The following is a 24159-nucleotide window of genomic DNA, read 5'->3' as shown; positions in this document are numbered from 1 at the left end:
CATAGATTCAAGACCTGTAATAATGGAATAAATGGAAATTAAGCATTGCATGAATTGTCAGGCAGCTGAAATAAATGTGCATTATCCATGCATGCTGTTGCGGATGTGGGAGTACATGCCAAAGGAAAAACAGGAAAAATAAGTATTTTGGAAAATAATTATTTTGGAAAAATAAGGGCTCTTTTAAGGAATAGTGGAAGATAATGCGTGGAAAAAGCTAATGGGGTTCTTGATGGCTGAACTGCAGGCTTTGAACTAGGGAGAAAAGGCAGGAGAGAACCAACAACAACTATGATTCCTGGTGAACATTTCAAGTGATTGGACAGGGAAGGAGGAGGACCAATGAAATGCCTGTTCATAGCTGGTAGTGAAACAGAAGAACTCCAGATGAACTGGATATAAAGATGAGAGAGAGGTACTGGAGAAAGCTCTTTGGAAGTCCAGATTCTAAGTGCTAGGTGATAGGCAACTTTACTATAAGTCACTTTAATGTAAAGAGAAATAAAGAAGATTTGTCTATACAATTATAGAGTTTGAATGAAAAGTGAAATGTCATTCACCTGTCAAAATATTTCTATGGACAAGCAACTAAGGAAAATCTGGGGAAGCAGACTTGGCCCAATGGATACGGCATCAGTCTACCACATGGGAGGTCCGAAGTTCAAACCCCGGGCCTCCTTGACCCGTGTGCAGCTGGCCCATGCGCAGTGCTGATGTGCGCAAGGAGTGCCATGCCACGTGGGGGTGTCCCCCATGTAGGGGAGTCCCACGCGTGGGGTGTGTGCCCGGTAAGGAGAGCCGCCCAGCTCGAAGGAAAGTGCAGCCTGCCCCAGACTGGCGCCGCACACACGGAGAGCTGACACAACAAGATGTTTCAGCTAAAAGAGATACAGATTCCTGGTGCCACTGATAAGAAGTGGTCACAAAAGAAGACACAGCGAATGGACACAGAGAGCAGACAAATGGGGGGTGGGGAAGGGGAGAGAAATAAATTAAAAAATAAATGTTTAAAAAAGAAAAAGTAAAAAAAAGGAAGATCTGAAGATGGGAAACAAAACTACTTACTTTTTGTAATAGCAGATGTATAAATACTTATATGAAAGGCCACTAGAAAAGTGAAAAGCTCCATGGGTTTAGAAGAGAAAGTATTTTCATATACAGAAAGAGTTCCTAACTATGTCGCATTTGCCCAGTATAGAAGTGCTTCTGAATTAATTACATTAGGACAGTGCATTTGGGATGGGCAAGACTAATTCTCAAGAAGCGATCAGGGCCCCGTCTGCCGTGAGAATGAAGACCACTCTCAAAAACCAGATGGTCGACATTCCAGAAAATGTTGATATCACGCCAAAGGGATGTAGAGTTATTGTGGAGGGCTCCGGAGGAAATTTGCAAAGATACTTCAATTGCACCGATGTAGAGCTCACTCTTCTTGGGAAGAAAAAGAAAAAGCTTTGGGTTGACAAATTGTGGGGAGATAGAAAGGAACTGGTTACAGTTGACACTATCTGCAGTCATGTAGAGAACATGATCAAGGGTTTTAACTGAGCTTCCGTTACAAAATGCGGTCTGTGTATGCTCACTACCCCATCAATGCCGTTATTCAGGAGACTGGGTTTCTTGCTGAAATCCTAAGTTTCTTGGGTGAAAAATGTATCTGCAGGGAACAATTTATTCAACAAATGGTGCTGGGAGAACTGGATATTCATAGCCAAAAGAAATAGGACCCCAACCTCACATCTTATGCAAACACATGAAGTTTAACACATGAAGTTAAAACCTAGAGTAGTTATTAGGAGATAATAGCGGGACTGCGAAGGAGTACTGATACTTAATGTATGTAGAAGTTTTAATTAACTTTACTGTAAAAGTGTGGAAATGTATAGAGTTGATGGTAACACATTATAGCATATATATATAGTATATATATATAGTATATATAGTGTGTATATATATATATATAGTATAGTATATTTAGCAGCTAATTTGTAAATAGGAATGTGGTTGGAAAGGGTAGTCTAGGGATGTAAATGTCAATTGAAAGAAAGCTAGAGAATAATCTAGGGACTGAATAACACAATGAACCCAGAGGTGGGTGAGAATTGTTGTTGATAGTCCTTCCGTGGGCTAGACCAGATGTATATCTCTATTGGAGGGTGGTGGGAATGTGGAGATGCATGGGAAAAATACAATTGATGTGACCTCTGGACTGTGGCTAACAGCAATACTGTAATATTTATGCATCTATGCCAAAGACGTACTGTGTTGATAATGTGGGAGTATGGAAAAAGTGTGCCAAATGTACTCTATGTACCATGGTTGGTGGTAATAGTCTGAGGATATTATCTCATAGTCTATAACAAATATTCCACTGCGATGTGGTATGTTGATGAAGGGGTGTTGTATGGGAATGCTACACATGTGCATGATTACTTTGTAAGTTCACAACTTCTGTAATAAAAATGTATTTAAAAATAATAATAATAGAGTAGGTTAGGAGGAAATACCCCAAATGTAAAATATGAACAATAACCAGTAAGGTATTGATGATATTCTTTCATAATTTATAACTAATGTCTCACAACAAGGCAAGATGCTGGTAGTGGGTTGATGTATGGGAGCACTGTATGATGTTATACAGGTTTGTTTTATAAGTTCACAAATTTTACTACACACTTACTGTTTATGTATGTTCATGTATGAATGATACACTTTAATAAAATTTATATATATGTATCTATATCTGCAGGATTCAGATGGGGCCATGCATTGCTTGCTCACTATCTCAAGCCTAGAAAGATGAGTTAATTCTTGAAGGAAATTACATTGAACTTGCATCGAATTCAGCTGCTAGGATTCAGCAAGCCACAATAGTTAAAAATAGAATATAAGAAAAATTCCAGATGTCTCAATAAAGGAACAGTTCAGCAGGCTGACAAATAAGATCTAAGGGTTGTTCAGCAGTAAAAACAATCTTTGTAATATTTTAAAAGTGATCAGGTATGAGAAAATTATTAGTATAGTTTTAGAACATAATATTATCATTCAATAATGACTGATTATGAGTAAATCATAATATGACTGGTTTCATCAATAGCACAACAGATTTGAGGCTATGTATATTCACATACATAAAGGGTTAAAAATTTTCATAAGATATAGTTTCTTGAATTTTGTACATTTCGAGGTGTCCAGTCAAAAATCCCAGCTCAGGTATAAACTTGTGCCTCTTAAAATGCATTTTTTCTTTGTCCAAACCACAGCTTTTTTTCCTGAAATTACTAAGGTAATTTAGACAGACACGGTGTAATCAACTAAGTTAGAATCTAGTGTGAGCATTAAAACCAACAACTCGTTCCCCAGGGAAAATAACCCTCAGTTATTTATGGACCTAAGTGCAGGTGCTCAGTTTTATCTCATCAGAAAGGCAGCAATTTAGTGTCTCTTGCCACCACAGCAGGATATTGATGAGTTTGATACTGAAAAAGAAAATGCCACTTACGGAATAATCAGTTCTATTTCTTTATTGGTGGGCAAGAGGATATCTGCTGCTTTGCCCTCCTTTATGTGGAGGGGAGAGCAGGGCAGTCTCAACCAGTTCTTTCTACCTGCCCCACGGCACACTCTTCTTCCCATAGCAAGAAACAAGCATCCTGGGTAAGCTGCAGCCATCTGCTGCCTATAGGAAATTCTTTACTACCGTGAACACAGAGCCACTTAGAATTTTATAACTGGAAAGAAACTTGGATTAAGCTATGGTGAATACCAGGTCTGGGCAAAATGTTAGGGAGTTGACATCAGGCACTACCAGTGCCCAGCTTCCCCTCCTACTAACCCTCCTTTATTAGAGAGTGTATCTACTTCATCTTTTACATCACTCCAATACCTTTCTTTATGAGATTTATCTTTTTAAAAAAACACCAATATAGTCATTTCGCTTAATACTAGTCATGGTGTCACCTCACTTTTAGAATTAAAGTTCAAAATGATCATCATGGATTAAAAAGACCGTATGATCTAGCCACTGTCTCACTGCGCAGCACTGTACCCCATCACCCTCCGCTTTGGACCCTCGGCTCCGACTGGACAGCTTCTCCTGATTACCCCAGGGTCCATTCCTCCATCCCAGCCCAGGACCTCACAGGGGCTGCTCTCTCACTGGAAAGAACCCCACCCCCCTTCCCACCCAGCTAATTCCTGCTTACCCTTTAAAGAGTTCCATGTGTGTCATTTCCCAGGGAGGACGTCTTTTGCTGCCAAGTTCAGATTAGATTCTGCTCATGTGCCCTCTGCACACTCTGTATCTTCCTCCATGGCACTTAGCAAAATTGTTATTATGCAGTTATTTGGTATATAGTTATTTGCTTACTGTCTATCTGTTCTATCTGAATGGAAGCACCAAGAGAACAGAGACATAGCTCTGTTCACCGCTATACCCCTAAGCTTAGCATGATGCCTTGAACATAATCAATTCTCACTAAGTATTTGTTGAATGTGGGATGCCACCACATTCCCTCCCAGGACCCAAAAGGATAGAAATATTGTGAGTATCCAAACATTCTCTCCAGCCTAAGAACTGATTCCCTTACACCCAATTTCTAATGGCAACTTGTTTTATTATGCCCTGTCCTGACAGGGCAGGGGAGCGTCTAGACTGGGCAGCTTTTAATGGCATCCATTCTCCCCTTCCACCTGGCAGAGTACGTATAAGAAAGTAAAGCAACACTACTTTGTAATCATTTCCCTGAGAAACTGACCAGATGCTTTCTGTATAGTTGATATTTTCTTCTGGCAAAAACTCCGAATGTGAAAACATCCACACTTTTTTGGTTTTTTTTTGTTGTTGTTGTTGTTGTTGTTTTTCTGCAGTGTGCACCATAAACATTGTCAGGTCAACTCAGCCAATTCTGAATTCAACTAGAAAGACAAGAATTCATTCTAGCTATGTTATGTTGGCTTTACCCTCCTAACCATTCAAAGTTTAGTGACTTAAAACACCAAACAATCATTCATTTTGCTGAAAATTCTGGGTGAGCTCTATAGGGACAGCTCCTCTCTGTTCCACGTAGTGCCAGCTGAAGAGGCTTGACCACGACTGAAGTTTCCACTTCCATGATGGCTCATCCATGTGGTGGCAAGTTTGTGTTGGTTGTCAGCTGGGGAATTCAGCCAGAACCCTCAGGCAGCTGCCTTAGTTCCTCTCCCTGTGGGTCTCTCCATGGGACTGCTTGGGCATCTTCATAGGAAGGTGACTCAATTCCAAGTGTAAAAGTTATTAGAGACAGAAATGGAAGTTGCAGGTCTCATTTTTTTCCCCTACTAATTTTATTTATTAAAACACATATACAAAAATCAATTGCATGCTTTTTAGCAACTTATTGACTGTGTCATATCATATACTATCTATTGAGACTGTCATAGTGTTCACATCTTTCAATGCAGTTAGAAGATTATCTCAAACAAAAAAATACTAAAGACAAAACTGTACAAAAATAAGCAAAGAAAACATTTTCAGAGGCTGTCAGAGAATATATAAAACACTACCAAGTTAGAAATAAAATTTTCCCATTTCTTTTCATGTTCAACAAAACTTTAAGTCATTTTCTCAAACTTCTGGTTTGTTTGTTTTATTTATGTAAGAAAAATTTTCCAGGAAAATATGCTAAAATTATTAGATGCCAATATTTTGCCTGATCAAGCCCCTCCATAACTTAAATAGACTAAAAAAATTGAACCTTTTTCTTTTTAAGGATTGCAAACCAGAGCTTAGAAACATCCTAGGAAAAGTAAGAAAAAAAAAAGAGTTTGATTTTTCAAAAAAATGAAAACTTTGTCAATAATGAGACCACTTCTTCGTTCCTGTCTGGCGATCCACTGTGGCTATATAGGAATCCAATGGGTTATGTTGTTGTGTATAGAGAGACACGCACACACAAATAAAAATTTAAAAAGAAATGCATTGGGAACATGGAAAGGGATGCGTTCTTCCCAAAAAAGAAGAAAGTACTTTGTTATGTTTGTGGTTTTTTGTTTTGTTTTTGAGTTATTTGGGGCTGGGGATTGAAACTGGGACCTCATAGGTGGGAAGCAGGTGCTCAACCACTGAGCCACATTGGCTCCCCTGAGTTGGCTTTTTCATTTGTTTGTTTGTTTGTTTTTGTTTTGTTTTGCTTTGCTTTGTTTTGTTTTTAGGAGACAGCATAACTGAACCTGGGAACTCCCATGGGGGAAGCAAGAGCTCAACCCCGCTTGAGCCATATCCATTCCCCTGTTTGTTTGTTTTCCTCTTCTTCAGTCCCTGAAGGGTCAGACAGCCTGCCAGGGTGTGATGTAGAACAGAGGACACAACCAGAGACTAATGGTGGCATTGCACATGGAGGCTGACAACCATAAATTTTTTCCCTTCGCTCACAAAAGTAAATGCTTCCCAGGACTGCAATACTTGCACTCTAGTTGATTTAGAAGGGAAACAAGGAAATCAAGGAACATCATGCACATGAGGTTGGCTTAATAATGATTCTGGACTGAGTCCTAAAGAGTACACAACAGCTCTATTCCAGCTCTAGTTTCTTTGGGGGATAGGAGGAAGGGGGCTACGAAGAGCAAATGAGATAAATCACTCAGAGTTACAAAGTTCTACGTAAGAGTGTTGCTTCACTGTATTCTATTGGTAAAAGCAGTCACAGACTCCTCCAGAGCAGGGAGAGATGTCTTAAAAATTTTACAAGTCCCTGGGTTTGTGCCTGGGAAGAAGCAGTGGAGTAAGCCAGTACTCGTGCTGCTGACCTAGGCAGTTAAAGAAGCCAACTCTCAGCCTCACTCCTGGGCATTGCTTTTGTCTTGATATTTCCCAATCTCTTGACTTGGGATTTTGAAGAATCCTTTTGAAATAGTTGGGAAAAGAGAGTCATCTACAATTTGGAAATAAATGTAGATTATATTTAGTCCATCACTTCATCACTAGAAAGATAGCGATTTTTAAAAAAGAGTTAATATTTAAACAAACTTATTTTGTATTTTTCCTCTTCCCAACCCTTTGCCCCAAGAAATATGCATTTTATTTAACGTTAAGAGAAAATGGTAAGAGTTACAAAGTTTATAGAAGGATTGAAGCCCTGCCTTTAAAAGTCAGCTAAGACACCATTTCATTGTCAAAAGCAGAAGGCATAAAATAAAAGTTATAGCTGTTTGAGAGAAAACAAAGCAGCTGAGTCTCAATGCAGTAGGAAGAGAACAGATGAAGTTTTGATTAAACCTTGCAGGATGGAAAGGGGTTTAGGTAGATGGAAAAGGGGGAGGACAGAAGTTCTTCCAAGCAGGGATGGGAAAAGTTGGTGGTGGGTGTCTGAAGACAAGAACCGTTGTCCTGAGTGACAGGGAACACTGGCATTGTGACTGCAGCCCCTACAGGGAGGGGAGGGGGTTGCCTGGCAATCTTTTGGGCTGAGCAGCAGAGGCTGAAGCTGTAGGAGAAGGGATCAAATGACAGTTGGGGGCAGGGCAGCGGCCGCACCTGGGCCAATTAGGCATCTCTTCAGTAGAAGACCCTCGCGGGGCAGCAGTGGGAATGGATCAGAAGCCCAGGCTGACTTGTGGGAGTATTTGACAGCCCATCATAGAAGAGTCTGAGGAAACGGAGTGGGGAAAAGTGAGTGCAAAGGACTTTTATGAACACAGCTGAGGACCTTAGAGCTGGCAGACTTTGCGTATAAATGGTTTTATGACACTACTCTTAACCTAGCTTGCAAGATCTCGGGTATCTCAGATTACTTTTCTCAAGCAGTGAGAGTAAGAGAAGGGTTTTGAGCGTGGAAGTGGCAAGTTAAGAGTGGTCTTTGAAGCTTAATCATACAGATAGGCCAATGAGTGATGGATATATTCGGAACAAATGAGATCTGCCACCCCAATGCTCACTGTCACTACCATGCCCCCAAAATTTTAAAGTACTTTGTGTCTGGGTTTGGAGCTGGAGGCATGAATTTGATCCTCACAATTATCTGAAGAATTTATTAGATTCAGTATTATTCTTCCTTTTTAGAAAAGGGAGAAGGTGTAACATTAACAGTATAAGTAGGAAATCTGAAGTAATACTTCACGTTAGTGTCAGAGCAGGGAGTACATCTCTCATTAGTTCTAAATCTCTGTTCATTAAACTGTGGTTAATCTTAGGTGGGCCTGAGCTTTTGTGAAGTGCGGTGCCTGTGCAGTTTTAGAGGAGTCTCACCGCCGGCTGGTGGAGTCAAACGAGGCTGGTCAGGTGGATGCACCTTCCAGCCTATTGTAGACGCCAAAGTTGCTCCTTCATCTGCAGAGACACTAAATGAAGAAAACAGGTTATACCCACAGCCAAGCTCAGTCATCAGTACTGAAGCCTCTGGGGGACTTCGTGGGGGACCCCGAAGCCTCTGTGGGGCTTCTTGGGGCCGCGGGCTTAGGTGAGGACGACGCGGCTGGGCTAGAGGAACTCAAACCACTGAGACGAGGCTGGTGGCACAGGTCTGGTTTATTCAGGAAGTGAGCACAGTATTATAGGGCAGGAGGGTGGTGTGGGGAATGCTGATTGGTTTAGAGGTGAGCAACATTTTGGTTGGCTGCCGTAAGCAGTTGCCAGGGGGGAAGGTTGGTAAGAGGTTACATGAAGTGGGAGAGGTGGTGGTAGGGGATTGGCTATTGCTGTTGCCGGGGTGGAAGGCAGACTCGAGCTTCTTAGGCAGAGCTTCTTAGGCAGTGGCGGGAAATAGAGAACAAAGCGGTGGCGTGGGGGGGAAAGGGAGCGGGAGAGGGAGGGGAGGAAGAAGGGTGGAGTGGCAGGGGCCGACCAGATGTTGCGTTTAGGCGGGAGATTATGAGCGCAGCCTCTGCTGGTGCCTGGGCGGGCTTGAGGGCGTCACGCCCGTGCCGGCTGAGGACGTGGCCGCCCATTCCAGCCGCCCTGTAGTAGGCCTGGGCAGGCTGAGGGCTTGCGCCCGTGCCAGCCACCCTGACCCCTGGCTCCAGGCTATTGCGTATGCCTTCCGCCAGGGCTGGCCGTGCCTGGGGAGGCTTGCTGTCCCACAATCAGCTACAGTGATAATTAAAATTTTTAAAAAATAATCTTTTGAGGAGAGTGGTCCCAGGAGAGCGATCATATGCCATATAATTCTCACTTGTTGTAGTCCCTTCATCACTTTGAAAAGAATATGGAAATCCAGAAAGGTTAAGGTACTTGTCTAAGAATACTCAGTTTATTATTGATGGATCCAAGACTAGAATCTAGATCTTATGTGTTAAGTTACTATGTGATTGATAAGCCTTTAAAAATTACAGATTATTCTGGCTGTTAGGAGATTACAAAAACCAGAAAAGGAATACAGAATCATTCTTTATTGATCCCTCAGATTTTCCCCAATCACTTCACCAGATCAAAGAGAATTCAGGTAGCATTCTATATTGCTCTAATATCTAATACAAACAAAAACTTTACCATTATCTGACTGTGATTTGCTTTAATCGGAACTATAGATTAAGAACAAATAATCATAGACGGTTGCAAACAATCAATTCTCCCCCTTGCTGCCTTCTAGCCTTCTTTGTGGGAACTCTGTAAAATCTGTAAGGTCAGAACTATGACATTTTATATTTTTCCATTACCTTAGTGTTGAGCTTATAGGAGATATTCAATAAACACTGGATGAGTAATTAGGATGGTAAAAACTAACCTGAATAACTAGTATTGGAAAACACAGTTATGACTTAGAAACTAGCCTGGTCCAACGGCCTGCTTCCCAAGGCTGAGAGCTGCATATTGACAAAGGTAGCATCGAATATGGTGTTAGTTAAAGATTCCCTCCTTGAGAATATGGGGTTTAGTGAAGAGCCCCACGTGTGGAGAATGAGGATGTATTATGAGAGTGAAAAGCTTGGGAGTTTTCAAAGACTTCCAAATTTATTTTAAATCATTGCAATTGTCCGAGATGAATTAAATGCAATCTTGCATTAGAAAACATTTGGGACTTAGATGAGATGGGAGGGACAGCAGTGACAGGCAATCCTCATTCTGCCTGCTTTTGCTTTCCCTTCCTGGTCAAAGCCCTAGGTAAATCATAGTGCTCTAGACTTGGAGTCATAAAACCTCGGTTTTCTGCCACCGATGAGTGTGGCTATGGACAAAGGTCTTAATCTTTCTGCAGATCAGGTGGCTCACCTGTAAAATTCCCATTATAGTATTTATCCCAGCTGTTAGTTGTAAGGATTAAGTGAGATAATGCTTACTCTGAGACCAGCAATACACAAAAACTTTAACATCTATTATCATTATGCATCACTGCAACCATATGAAGAAGAGATTCCTTTGGAGAAAAAGAAACTGATGTTTAGAACAACTAACAAATGTGGCATGTCAGATTCAAGCCCTCATTTCCCAGCCTCCTAAATCCTTGTCCTTAATCAATATGTAACATTGTTGCCCCTGACACTCAACACACTTTAAAAAACTCCACTTTTCTCCAAAAGGAAGGATATTTATTCCACATGATTCTCAGCACTCAATGTAGTCTTTTAAATGGTAAATAATAATAATTTTTTCCTGGAGGAACTCTATGACAAGACATTAATTTTGGTTCTGATTTTCTTCTCGGAACCACCCAAGACCAGAGCATTCATTTCATGTCTTACTTTGCCTGACTGAAAAGTTTCTATGTTTTCCTTAAATCACCTGGCTTTTGCCTTCAGTTAGAAAATTTACATTCTTTTAAATCTCTTGGGCCATACAGAAGCAAGTGCTTTTAACTTGGACTTCCAGTCTGAAATCCCAGCTCTGCGCAGAGGGTTCTCCAGATCTGGTTTGAAATACTCATCTCTTTCCATCTCAATTCCCTAATCTCTTGAACACCCAAATTTTCACTCATTTCCCCTGGCTTTTTCTTTCTTTACAATTTCTTCTTCTTCTTCTTTTAGTTCTCCCTCTATAACCTATTATAATAAAAAAGCGCTGGGCTTGGTTTGAATTCAGGTCTTGGTTCTATCTCTTACCTACCTTTGAGTGACTGATTAAAAACTGAGACTCAATTTTCTCATGTGCCAAATAGGAATTTTTTGAAAATTCGGAACTAAATCCCTATTTCTGAAATTACTAATTTCATGTCTTTAACCGATATGTAATTTTGTCTCCCCTGACACTCTGTTTATAATTTATTTTAAAACTCCACTCTTCTCCCAAAGGAAGGATGTATATTCCACGTGATTATCAGCACTCAGTATTCCCTTTGTAATGGCAAATAAAAGTTATGAATGTTTCCAGCAGAATGCCTAATCCTTCTCAGCATTCTAAAGATTCTTTCTTTCCCCTTCTTTTTGCTTTCTCTCTGTCTCCCTCTTTCCCCTCATGTACTGTCATAACATGCCTAGGTCTTACCCTGTAATTACACCGAAGAATTTCTACTGAATACATGAACATTGTGGCTCCAGTAGCAAGAATAATTCAAAATATTGAGGAACTTTGATCCTAAAGCAGAGATTGTGATTTTCCAATTCACACAGGATACAGACTCTTCACTTTCAAGTCACATCCAGGCACACAGAATGGCACTTTAACACATAAAAAGTTATGTTCTGGAAGAGAAGTGCTTTAGTTCTTAGAGCACAGTGGAGATATCCCCCCCACGCTTCAAGGTTTACCTAAGGCTAGCCCTAAACTTTGAAACAATTATCTAATTCCATATAGAATAGTCTTTCTTTGCTATTTCTGATTCACCTTCTTTCTCTGTTGGAAATCTTTTGTTCTGCATCCTATTTCTCCACTTCTTTTTTTTGTCTCCTCTGTCAAGCTAGGATTTATGATAGACATAACCTCCCGTAACCTATCAAAGATTTAGGTGTATTTATTATCCTCTTTCTTTCCCTGCCTTTCATTTCTCAGGCCCTCTTAGAGCACTTCCACTGTGGGTAAGGGCTGCAGGAAGGTTTCCGTACAAAGGGCTCATGCAATACTTCAGCAAACACAAATCAGATTTTCAACAGCTAAATTACTTCTTTCCAATGCTGAGCCACTGACATGTACCAGAGGCATGTTTATAATAGCTTTCTGGTCCTATACCTCATAGACGAAAGATTCATTTCAGCACAATACATTTTTTTTCTTTATCCACAGCTATGAAAAAAAAACCTTAGTGTTTTGAAGTCCTGTCTTAAGGAAATCACCCCTTTGCACTCAGCTTGCAAGAAAGATTGTAGCAAATGATGATTTATAATCAAATACATACAGAAAATAAATTCTAAGCACAGGGAAAAGACAAAAGCCATGAATTAGCTACCACAAATTATTTTTGTGAATGCTTTTGAGGAGGGAGGAGAACATAAGAGATTCATAGCTTCACAGAAACACAAGTTTCTGACCTGGAAGCAACCACATAAATCATCTTGTATAGGTGACTCATTTTACAAATAAGCAAATGAAGCCCTGAGAAGGTAACTGATACAGTTAAAGCCACAGGGCCATTAATTAACACTTCTTATTCCAGGACACAGGGCCATATGGGATGAAAAACACCAACCATGCTCTATTCTTTGATTACTTTTAGCAAAGCAATTACTCTGAAAGCATATTCCCTGATATTATATGGTTGCAAGGTTCCTTAGGCATAACCTATCATGGGCACTAAATTTTAATTACCTTCAGTTCTGTGGCTCACTACCATCCTCTTCTCATAAATGCAAATCTTAAATAATTATATCTTAGAGTCACCAGGTGACATGCATAAGCCAATCTGTCGGTCACTCTTTTCCTTTTGACATCTACTGATCTCCCTCAGAGCCACTTCTGAGTGCCCTTACCTGCCACCACTCACCATGCCCTTCGTTATGACCTTCTGGTATCTGTGGCAAGGGCGCTTCCACATGCAATGCTAACATGCCTCTCTCCTCTCTGACTTACCCTTTTTTACTGGGAACCAAAGCTGCATGACTTGCGACCTTGAGTTTCTGGTGGATCTACTTTATTCTTCTTACTTTCTCTACCGACCAGCTTTTCCTGCTTTCCTTTTTCATGACTGACTATATTGCTGTGACTACAACTCAAAGGTTTAAATGGCTTGCTCCCATGAAAGGACTCCCTGGCTGTACTGGAATTTCAATTCCAGATTCTTAGGAAAGAAAATCAGAATGGCCCATCTTGAGTCAGATGTCCACTCCAGGTCTAATCAGCCACGACTGGGTTTATATAATACAAATGTGTCTGCAGAGGATCAGTCACCAAGGCATAGGGGTAAAACTCAAAGAAAGGGAACGACCTGTGGGCTGAGCGGACATTCAATGGGTCCACTCTGGGACCTGTATCTCAGTCAGGGTGCCCATCCCAACTCTCCCTGCCTCTTTTTCTGCACAAATACTTTCCCCATGCAAATCAAAGAATGTGAATGAATATTTGTGTGCCACTTATTTCACCAACTTATCAAACATCCCTGAACATTCCTGAATCTTCACAGTGAACTGAACTTGGATTCAAGCTTAGAGCTCATTGTGTAAATTAGTCTTCCAATATTAAAAAATGATATTTTGGTAGTTTACCCATGAAATACGAAAAATTATCCAATAGCATAACTTGAACAGAGGACTTGCGTACATTGTCTAACTCTCTTCCATATCAGAGAAGATACTCAAAAGTCAATAATTAAAGGGAAGCAGATGTGGCTCAAGCAATTGTGCTCCTGTCTACTATATAGGAGGTACAGGGTTTGATACCCAGGGCCTCCTGGTAAAGGCAAGCTGGCCCACGTGAAGTGTTGTCCCATACAGGAGTGCTGCCCCATGCAGAAGTGCTGGCCCACACGGAGAGCTGGTGCTGCAAGATGACACCACAAAAAGAGACACAGAGGAGAGATAGTAAGAGATGCAGCAGACCAGGAAGCTGAGGTGGCGCAAGAGAATGATTGCTTCTGAACCCGCCTCATGAGAACACATGAGACACAGAAGAAGATACAGCGAATGGACACACAGAGAGCAGACAAGGGAGGGAGGGGGGAGAAGTAAATGAATACATAAATCTTAAAAATAAAAAGGTCAATATTGAATGTGTTAGGTAGTGAAAATCATCTTAGATTTGATAAATAGCCACACCTCCACTCTACAAAATCTGTCCTAAAATTCCTAGCCTTTGAACCACACATTCTAGCCATAACTCTTCCCCAGATCCAAATACTTCAAATATCTAATTACCTACAAATGAATTCTCCCATTCATTTCCTTGGGAAACATAGCTTGTTCTCCAAAATGCCAGAAAAGAGAAAACCTTTTCTTTATCTCAAAATGTGGACTTCTAAAATAACTGCCTATTCTGATTTTGCCAGACCTTTTTTTAATTTACCCAGACAGACCCAAGGGCACAGATGAGGCTGTGAAGTCCCAGAAAACAACACTCCTGTCAGGTGTGGTAGGCTCTGGCTTTCAGCAGAGGCTTGTCCAGGCCAAGAGAAGAATAATTTGGAGAGAAATTCATCTCATTTATTGTAAAACATTAAAATACAATTTATGTAATTTGCAATTAAAATGAAGCTTTGGGTCTTAAATTTAAATCGCTGAATCACTTAACTTGATGCTTACATATTGCTTTATACATTTTACATTTCCTGTGATTATGTATCCTCTTTGCAGTGATGTCAGAAACCATGCATTAAACTCTTTCAATCCTCCTCAGCCATTTTTATGGTACCTTATACATAGTAACATCTCTTGCCTATTGACCGAAACTGGGCGCCAAGCCCTTACATTTTGATTGCATTTTTTTAGATTAGCTAAATTGAATTCTCCAACTGAACACTGAAGGGCATAAACACAATGGTATTTGCAGTTCTTTATTTTGTGGAAAGTCTGTATTGTGAGTTTTCAATGATCTTTATAATAAAACCCCAGATTTCTACTAAATCTAAACTATTTTAAGTAAAATAGAAGACAAAATCATGCTGTTTCTACAGTAAAAGTTGTTGTCAGCAATTTTAAGTTCTGTTGCCTGCTTCACCTGACTTTATCCCTTCCTCTGAAACAATTTCCCCTAACCAAAGCAATTTCTTAGGAAGATAAATGAAAGCCCCCACAGGAAGATACTGATCTAGGTTTCTTCTGAGTAGATGCTATAAGGGTAAACACTTGGTAGCTACTAGGTCATTGACACTCCAGCTATCTGCTCAGAAACATTCTCTTCTCAGGGCTTTTAGTCATCACTCCACAATCTAGAACAGGTCATGGCCAATAGGAAAGACTTAGACAGAACAGTCAGTATCTTCCCTACTGAACGTTTTATGTTCTAGAAAGTTATTATTGATGCCTCTATCTGTTTGATGTCCACTTTTTTTCCTGAGCAGAAGAAAGAGTGCCAGAGAAGAGCCCAGTGTTGGCGGGAAGGATAACAGGACAGCGGCTGTTATCCAGTTATCAGGATAACAGGCATCTTTTATACTGAATGGACCCTTCATGCTCGAGGTTGCTGTCAGTTGCAGAAAATTGTTCATTATTTGGGTCATCCTCCAACTTAGGCGGCAGACTAACAGAGTAAGGTTTGCTACCTCTTGTCATCCGTTGCTAATTCTCTCCCACGAAAGCTCTGTTTTTTGATACATCCCTTCTACGTAAAATGCTTTCCTTAAAAAAACAAACAAACAAAAAACCTTTTTTACTTATAAAGAAATCTACCCAGCCTTCAAGGACCAGTAAACATCCCATTTATTCTCTGTCATTTTCATTTCAATGAGTTTGAAGAAATCCCTTTCCCTCTTTTCTATAGTATTTTTCAGTTCCATAAACATAAATCTTACTCCAAATGACATTATAGCACAGTCATGCATATATGTATCTAATCTTCCTAGCTGGAGTATAAACTCCCAATGGGCAGAAGTCACTTCTTAGGTAGCTTTGCTTCCTCTTCCGTGTTTCCTACAGAGTCTTAATCTTAGTAATTAGGAAATAAATCTTTAAATATTTTTAATGTTGCATTAATGATAATACACATACATACTTCACTAAGACTAAGGAAAATAAAAACTTACTAGTTTTGTTAAACACCTTGAATAACTATAAGGCAAATGCATGTTCTGTCAAAATCACCATCTGTCAGTTGCAGTGCAAATTTGCACAAATTTCCCATCATTTTCAGGCACAAAATAAAGTTCTTTTCCAGTATCTGAGATCATAATGACATTTTTCATAGTGTAGAAGATTTCTTTTCAGAAAGCTAAAATATTGCTTTCAATGTCCTCTGGTCTGGATGTAATAAACATCCCAAGAAATCTTTTTCCGGGGAAACGGACTTTGGCCCAGTGGTTAGGGCGTCCGTCTACCATATGGGAGGTCCGCGGTTCAAACCCCGGGCCTCCTTGACCCGTGTGGAGCTGGCCATGCGCAGTGCTGATGCGCGCAAGGAGTGCCGTGCCACGCAAGGGTGTCCCCCGCGTGGGGGAGCCCCACGCGCAAGGAGTGCGCCCGTGAGGAAAGCCGCCCAGCGTGAAAAGAAAGAGCAGCCTGCCCAGGAATGGCGCCGCCCACACTTCCCGTGCCGCTGACGACAACAGAAGCGGACAAAGAAACAAGACGCAGCAAATAGACACCAAGAACAGACAACCAGGGGAGGGGGGGAAATTAAATAAATAAATAAATCTTTAAAAAAAAAAAAAAAAGAAAGAAATCTTTTTCCTAGGTATATGAACATCATCTTTACTGGAATTTCTATGAATAGAAGGGCAAGAATAGAATTTTCAGCACAAAGGAAATAGTAGTGACTCAGAAAATCTCATATATGGTAAATATTCAAGTCATTTAATATGTATTAAAAGAGCCATGTTTGTAGAACAGGAAAGATAAGAATGATCCAAAGAAAACAACCTGAAATCTTTATTTGTACTCTTAAACATAGAGGATTTTAAGAGTCGCACAGGATAAAAAGAGACTGATTACTTGTTTCTGTCCTTTAATTTGCTTTCAGCTTATACCCTTCCTGAGCCCCTTTGAAATTCTCTTCTGTAGATGATACTGTGGCCAAGGAGACTGAGCTAGAGGAAATGGCCTGCAAAATAGGACAGATCCCATCTTAGACATCTGGTGGAGTGGAGTGCATCTTCCCATTCATTTATTCAGTTATTCCACAATTATTATCGAGGACCTACGGAATGGCAGAGGCCCTGCCAGGTACTCTGGTGAACACAGAGGCCCACCGCACCTTCCCTAGTAGGGCCAATCAGGCAATGAAGAAGTAAACAGGCAAATATAAATAAAACGTGTGATTCATCCAGGCCGTGAAAGGCGTTCTACCTAAGAGTGCGTGGAGGGGTTTTACTTAAGATAGTATAGTCAGAAAAAGTTTTGTCGAGGAAGACAGACATCTTGGTGATGGGTGGGAGGGAAGGCTGAGTTCAGCATTCCAGGGAGAGGGACGGAAGCTTCGAGGTGGAGAAGAGCTCAGTGTCTTTGGGAGCACACTGAAAGAAGCCAACGTGCTGGGACCGAGCGTCTGAGGGCACGATGCTCCTAGATGAGGCTAGAGGTAGAGAAGAGAAAGGTTATGCAGGTTAAGTCATGGTAAGTAGGCAATATTCTTTTTTAAAAATAAAGTGAAGTGAGAAGTTATCGAGGATCTTAAGTAAAGGCTTCCATTTATATTTTCACAAGTTTACTGAGGGGGCTTTGTTGAGAATAGTAAGAGGGGAAGGAAGCACGCAGGGGACAAGTCGGGGGTTGTTGAAGTCGTCGAGGGGCAGGCCCAGGGCAGGAGGAAGGGGGTTTGAGTAAGTGGGTAGCAGTGGGACCAGAGAGGAATGGTAGAACTTGAGAGATGTCCTGAAAGTGGAAACAAAAAGATTCAGGGGCAGAGTCACTGTGGAGGGTAAGAAAGAGGAAAGAATAATAGATGAGGATTAGGTTTCCAGTTTGAGCAGTTTGACTGATGGTGAGGCTATTATTACCAAGAAGGGAAAAACTAAGAAAGGAATGGGCAAGAGATTTTTGAGGTGAATTTAAACACAGTTATGCTTTTGAAACTTACACCCTTAAAAATAAAAAGTATAATATAGTCAAAATGCATGCTGAACTTCCCCACCTCTGCTTTCATATAAACACACTTATGAGAAACTACACATTGGAACACTTTGCAAACCATTGTTCAATTAGTAACTGCTACCGAATGCAGCCATCATCCCTAAGGCAGAGGTTTCAAAACTTACTCAGTTCTTGGTGCCCGTGATGTCTCGGTAATTTTTTTCATGATGGCAACAAGGTCAGAAAGAATTGCCTAATATTTTGAAAGTAGTTTGGTCTAAACAAATTAAATAAGTAATTATGTTCAGGCATTAGTAGCCATTTAACTATTTATACATGCACATAAATTGAAAGAAAAATTATTTTATTTCACCGTTAAATAACCATACTAATTTACTAATGGCATGTATGTGTGCACCTCTTGGGTATTGCACGGCTTCTCAAACCTTGGAATCAGATTACACGCTGCCACCTTTATTTCCTGTTCCATATTACAGGAAATATGTAATTTCTTTTTATTACAGTAATCTCAGAAAACCAAACTCAGCTCCTCAAAGATATGACATCATGAAAAGGAATGTAGCACATGTTAATATTGAAACTGTGAACTTCCTCAAGCTAATAATGTGTGCACACATGACAGATGTTAAATATTGCCGTGATTCCCTTGAAAACTTAAAATATCCTGCTGTGCCCCTGTGAGTTCCCTGAGGTGCCCTGGAGCCCCTTAGCAAGCAATTTGGGAAATGCAGCTCTAGTGGGCTACAGGAAAGTTTATGTAAACCTTAACCCATGTATTCAGGGTAAAAAGCATTCAGGGTAGGCACTGAAGGAGTTCTGACTTAATTGAGTCCTATTCAATGGTACAGAGTTACCGAGATTGCTTTTTTCTCCAAAGTCATTACACTGCTCACACTCAGAGCCTCCAATGGGCTCCAATTAGTCCTACTGGATTAAGTTCCAAGGTTGGATACTCTATTTAAGATCCTCCATCAACTGACTGCCCTTCCATTTTTCTGCAAGCTTCTTTTTATAACTACCCATGAGACACTTTTTCACTCCTGCCAAGGAAGTCCATTATTACACCTTTCCCCTCTACGGTTTTGCTAGTTGTTCATTGCATAAGGCTAATCTTCTTACTACCTCTCCATGCACCTTGCCCCTTCAACAACTAAGAACCACTTCATTCTCTAACCTTTTCAGCGTAAACCATGGATGCAGCTTGCTCCATGTCTTTATTTCCTGAGCATGGATTTTTTTTTGCCTGACTGTCCACATCTTATCCTGTCTCTGATGCTTACTAGTGGTATAATCTTAAATACTAAGCTTCCTATGCTACTTGTTTCCTTAGCTTTAAAATGGGAATAACATTACCTACCTCAGAGGGTTGAGTGAGAAAGAATTTCCAACTAGAATTCTTAGACCAGTACCTGGCACAGAGGAAGCTTTTAATGACTGTTAGATAAGATTGTTATTGTTTTCATTATTTTAATTACAGATCGCCCCATTTATAGATGCTTTTCTCTCTATGACAGTGAAAGGTCATCAAAGGTAAGAACCACAGTGTTTCAAATTCCGCAGTTGAGCATGACTGAGAAAATAAAGCACTTCTTTCACAGATTATTGCAAAATAATCACATCAATAAATGCATTATTTAGTCATCATTCTCGGGGGGTTATGTAAATGAAGTTTTCTCAAAACTGGCTTTTACTAAGCTATAACCTGAAACATTTATTTTAATGCTAGCCAGTCTACTTGGAAGCCCACTAAAATTTACCTCTGCTTTCTTAAAGAGAGGCTACTAAATATACGTTAATTTTTTTAAAAAAAAAACAAACACCTGTGATGGTGCAGCAGTTCTATTCTGTGAGCACCCGCCCCCAACTTTCAAGTAAGAACCATATCACCACCACAAGTTGGCATTGTGGGACTTGGTGAAGACCAGAATAAATTAGGACTAGTGAGACCTCCCACAACGGTGAAATATTGAAGCAATGCATTATAGAAAAGGGGATTTGAGATAACTATTTCTGGTTATCAGAGAAAATTTTAGCTTCTTTCAGAGTTTTGAATTATATTCTGAAAATTAGATGTTGGCAATATGTGACTTATAGAAAAACAAGATATTTCCATATATTTACAGTACAGCATTTTAAAATGGTGGGGGCAGAAGTGAGTGCCAATGGAGAAGATTCCTCTTGCACCAGAGCAATGGTGTCCATTTTATTCCAAGAAAAAGTTCAGAAGTCCCCTACTCCCCAAATGTGAATACATTGCCTTAAAAATGATGATAAGACAGAAACCATGCCTTCCATGATCTGCAATGGATTTTAAAAGCCAAATGTGGAAAGAATCTAATTGGATGTTTCCATGCCTCCCAGAAGGTGAACATTCACAATGCAAGTCCTTTCCTTTGGTGGCCTCCCTGCACTCAGTATGCAGCTAGTGCATGTGGAAGAGATCATGACAGTACTGACCATTTCCACATTAACACAGTTGTACAACCGATCAGTGGCCATCACTACTTTTATTAGATGTCTAACAGTGGTTAACTTACAGCACAAATATGAGTTGTCAAAGTGAGGTATCAAATGAGGGTGTCAAAACAAGTTGACACCACTGCATTTTATTTTATTTTTTAAAGATTTACTTATTCATTTATTCCCCCCCCCCCCCCCCCCCCCCCGTTGTCTGCTCTCTGTGTCAGTTTGCTATGCATTCTTTGTGTCTGCTTGTCTTCTCTTTAGGTGGCACTGGGAACCGATCCTGGAACCTTCCAGAGTGGGAGAGAGGTGCTCAATCTCTTGTGTCACCCCAGCTCCCTGGTCTGCTGCGTCTCTTATGTCTCTTATTGTCTTTCCTCTGTGTCTCTTTTTGTTGTGTCATCTTGCTGCGCAAGTACTCCACTCGGGCCAGCTCACTGTGCAGGCCAGCAATCTGCGTGAGCCAGCTCTCTGCACACTGCACAGGCCAGCTTGCCTTCACCAGGAGGCCCCGGGAATCAAACTCTGGACCTCCTATATGTAGATGGGAGCCCAATCACTTGAGCCACATCTACTTCCCACCACCACTGTATTTTAAAAACGGCTGTCTGTTTTCCTGAGCTATCACAAATACCCTGCATTGGGTTGACTTAAACAATGGGGATTAATTGGCTCATGGTTTGGGAGTTAGGAGAAGCTCAAAATCAATGGGCCAGCAATGCAATGCTTTTTTACCAAAGTCTATAAAATTCTGGAGCTAGTTGCCAGTGATCCTTAGGTTCCTTGGTTTGTACCTCTGCCTTGTGTCATATGGGGATGTCCTCTCCTTTCTCTTCCTAGCTCTATTGACTACTTACACCTTTGGACTCCTCCCCATGGCTTTTTCTAACTCTGGTTTCCAGTTTTGTTCTCTTTATAAGGCCTCCAATAATCCAAATTAAGACTCAACCTCATTTAATTGGGCCTACTTTAACTGAAAAAACGTCTTCAATAGATCCTATTTATATGGGTTCTTACCCATAGGAATGTGAATCAAGATTAAGGCCATGTCTAAATTGGGATGTATAATTCAATCTAGCACATCCACCAAACCTAGTTGATAGCTACTTGTGATCTGGCTTCTCTCTCTGGTTAAGTATGAATCTTTCTTTCAAATACAGGGTTCTATAAACAGGTGTTCCAAATAGCTAGAGGACTAACAAGTCTTCAAGGACTTACCTTTACCAATCCTCCTCTTGGGTTAATTCCATTCCAAAATATTATAGCATATTACTTAAAAGTAACTCAAAACAAATCATAATAGTAACACAAAACCCGTGGTGACCTTTTGGATTTATCAGAGTATTCATCCATCCTAGGACAAAGGGAAAAGCTTTCACAATTTCTGGTGATAATGCCACTCCTACCACATTTCAGATACAGTGAGACCTGGCTAATGGCTATTTTAGGGTTTATATGGAGAGAAAACCAGATCATGCTGGAACAAGTCATTGTAGTTACCAGATATTAGTTCTACCAAAAACAAAGGAAACTAAAAGTCCTAAATAAAACTCTACTTCTCTAAAGTAAGAAACAGTTTTCATATTTTTGTTTGCTTCCCACAAGTTTTGTTTTTGTTTCTCTCCTCCTGATAGAGTCCTGAAGATCTTTTCAGATAGTGGACTAGATTCAGTCAGATAAAATTTGTCTTTTCATTCTTTAGATTACACTTCCTTGGAACAATGAAGAAATGCGGAAAAAGGGGAAAGTGGAAAAAAATCAGGAAGACCCTCTTCCAAAAGGATGTGAGATCACCCACGGAAATGTCGTATATGACATAGAGCAGCACGGTTGGCCAAAGTTATGTGGGGATTGTATGGAAGGGGAGGAGGGCTGAAAAGAGAAAATAAAAGTAAGAAATCAAGATAAAGCTCTCAGCTCTCACTGGGGAGCAATAACTCATATCCATTCTAAATCTAGATGTCTATAAGCATTTGAAAAGCTTAAAAGTATTATTGTTTTGTTTTGTGTCAGATCAGCAGTTGAAGCCATATTTTTCCCTCCCAAAATAGAACATCAGTTTTGTTAAAGATCTTCAAACTATGAAAGTAAATGGTTGAGTGAATTTCATTTAATCATCTAAAGGTTTATGCTGAAATTTACTTCAGATAGATATGTTAGATGCACAAGGATTTGTCAAATTCTCCAGAGGCTTATGATGAATTCTTAGCATGTGAAACAATTCCTCTCTGTTGTTTATAGATAAGGACTTTTCAAAGTAGTCTGTGTATTTGAGAAATAAAGTGTATGGAAAAATTCTCTAAGTAGGGCATATTTCTGATGACTAAGATTAGAATATTATGTCTACTCCAAACTAAGTCAATAATGGATTGCTCCCAGATAAACACACAAAATGGGTATATGTAACTTAGAGCTGAAATAGCAGACATAAATTAACTAATTTAGTTCACTATATAACTGGTCCAAAGAAACCAAAACAGAAAGAAAAAAATCAAAAGACCCCCAAATTACTGACTGGGATAGCGTGACTTTCATCAAGTAATCACCTTAAGGTCATTAATAATTGCAGGAAATGACTAACCCATTCATAGTTTCTGTGGAGCTGCAAATGGTGTGGAAATCTGAATTGCATAATGTAGTTTGTCTTTAAATTTCTTTTCCATAATCCAAGTGAAAAATGGAGCATTCATTACATGAGAAGAAAATCAAACTATAGAGAATGTCATAAATCTATGGAGAACTGTACTGGAAAGCACATCTTGAGAGTGACAGCTATAATTGATGATAAAAGAATTCTTAAAATCATAGCAAAGAATTTTTCATTAAAGATATTTAAACTCTGTGATTTTGTTTTTTAAAAAGTGCAACTGTCTTTTAAAGGGTCTTAAAAGATAGGAGTTTAAATGGCAACTTTCCAAATTCCAGAGAAATTTCATTCAAACACTATTTTATTTGGAACTGAAATCAACATGGAATGTCTTGTAATTTTTCTCTTTCCAAGGACAACCTCAGACAGTAAGGTCATGCATTTTCTTCATATTTTAAAATACGAACATTTGCAAATGCTATAACATCTTAAATTGTAATTAAAACTGTATAATGGAAGTGAAAAAGCACAGCCCCTCTCTCATAAAAATGGTAATTACAGCTTATTTGAAATGATTTCACTTAGAAAATATAAGAGATTTACAGACCAGAATAAGGGGAGGCTAAATTCTTGGGGTGGAAGGTGAGCCAGAGAGGAAAATAGAAGTGCTTTGCCCAAGAGAATTGTTTCTTTAGGAAATATTTTGTGTTGTACAACTATATTCCTGTGCCACTGCCTAGTATTTATATAGTTATTAAGATATAAGGTAATGAGTCAAAATCCTTCATTGTAACTCTGTCTCTTGTATTATGCCTTTAACTAGTGAACTCACACATTTGTTTCACATTCTGTGTCTAAACATTTTAAGTTATTAAATGGAAGGAGTATCTCTTCTAATTATTTTATTGAGTTGAAGAAAAGAAAAATGAGATAAAATATAAGAAAGCTTTCTTAAAATTAAAAATGCTATTTCTTTGCAAAATATTATTACTTCCTCCACTTCAATAGTTATTTAGGTCTTAGAGTTTTTGGGTATTTTTTTTTTTTTTTTTAGTTGTTGCTTTGTCTCAGCAGCAAAACAAATATTCCATAAA

At 39.7% G+C, this 24159-nt stretch overlaps 1 long non-coding RNA gene and 1 pseudogene across 1 annotated transcript; both read left to right on the top strand.

Annotated features, from left to right (window-relative positions):
- The first annotated feature begins 1290 nt into the window (after nucleotides 1-1290).
- On the top strand, nucleotides 1291-2943 carry LOC101421354 (large ribosomal subunit protein uL6-like; annotated as a pseudogene).
- A 4526-nt stretch (nucleotides 2944-7469) lies between these two features.
- On the top strand, nucleotides 7470-22381 carry LOC131280071 (uncharacterized). Its single transcript, XR_009187652.2, has 3 exons — nucleotides 7470-7648; nucleotides 19493-19545; nucleotides 22181-22381. It is a non-coding gene; the product is annotated as an uncharacterized lncRNA (long non-coding RNA).
- Nucleotides 22382-24159: the final 1778 nt, after the last annotated feature.

Source organism: Dasypus novemcinctus, chromosome 2 (assembly GCF_030445035.2).
Source record: "Dasypus novemcinctus isolate mDasNov1 chromosome 2, mDasNov1.1.hap2, whole genome shotgun sequence".
Lineage (NCBI taxonomy): Eukaryota > Metazoa > Chordata > Mammalia > Cingulata > Dasypodidae > Dasypus > Dasypus novemcinctus.
This window is presented reverse-complemented; position numbering and strand designations above follow the sequence as displayed.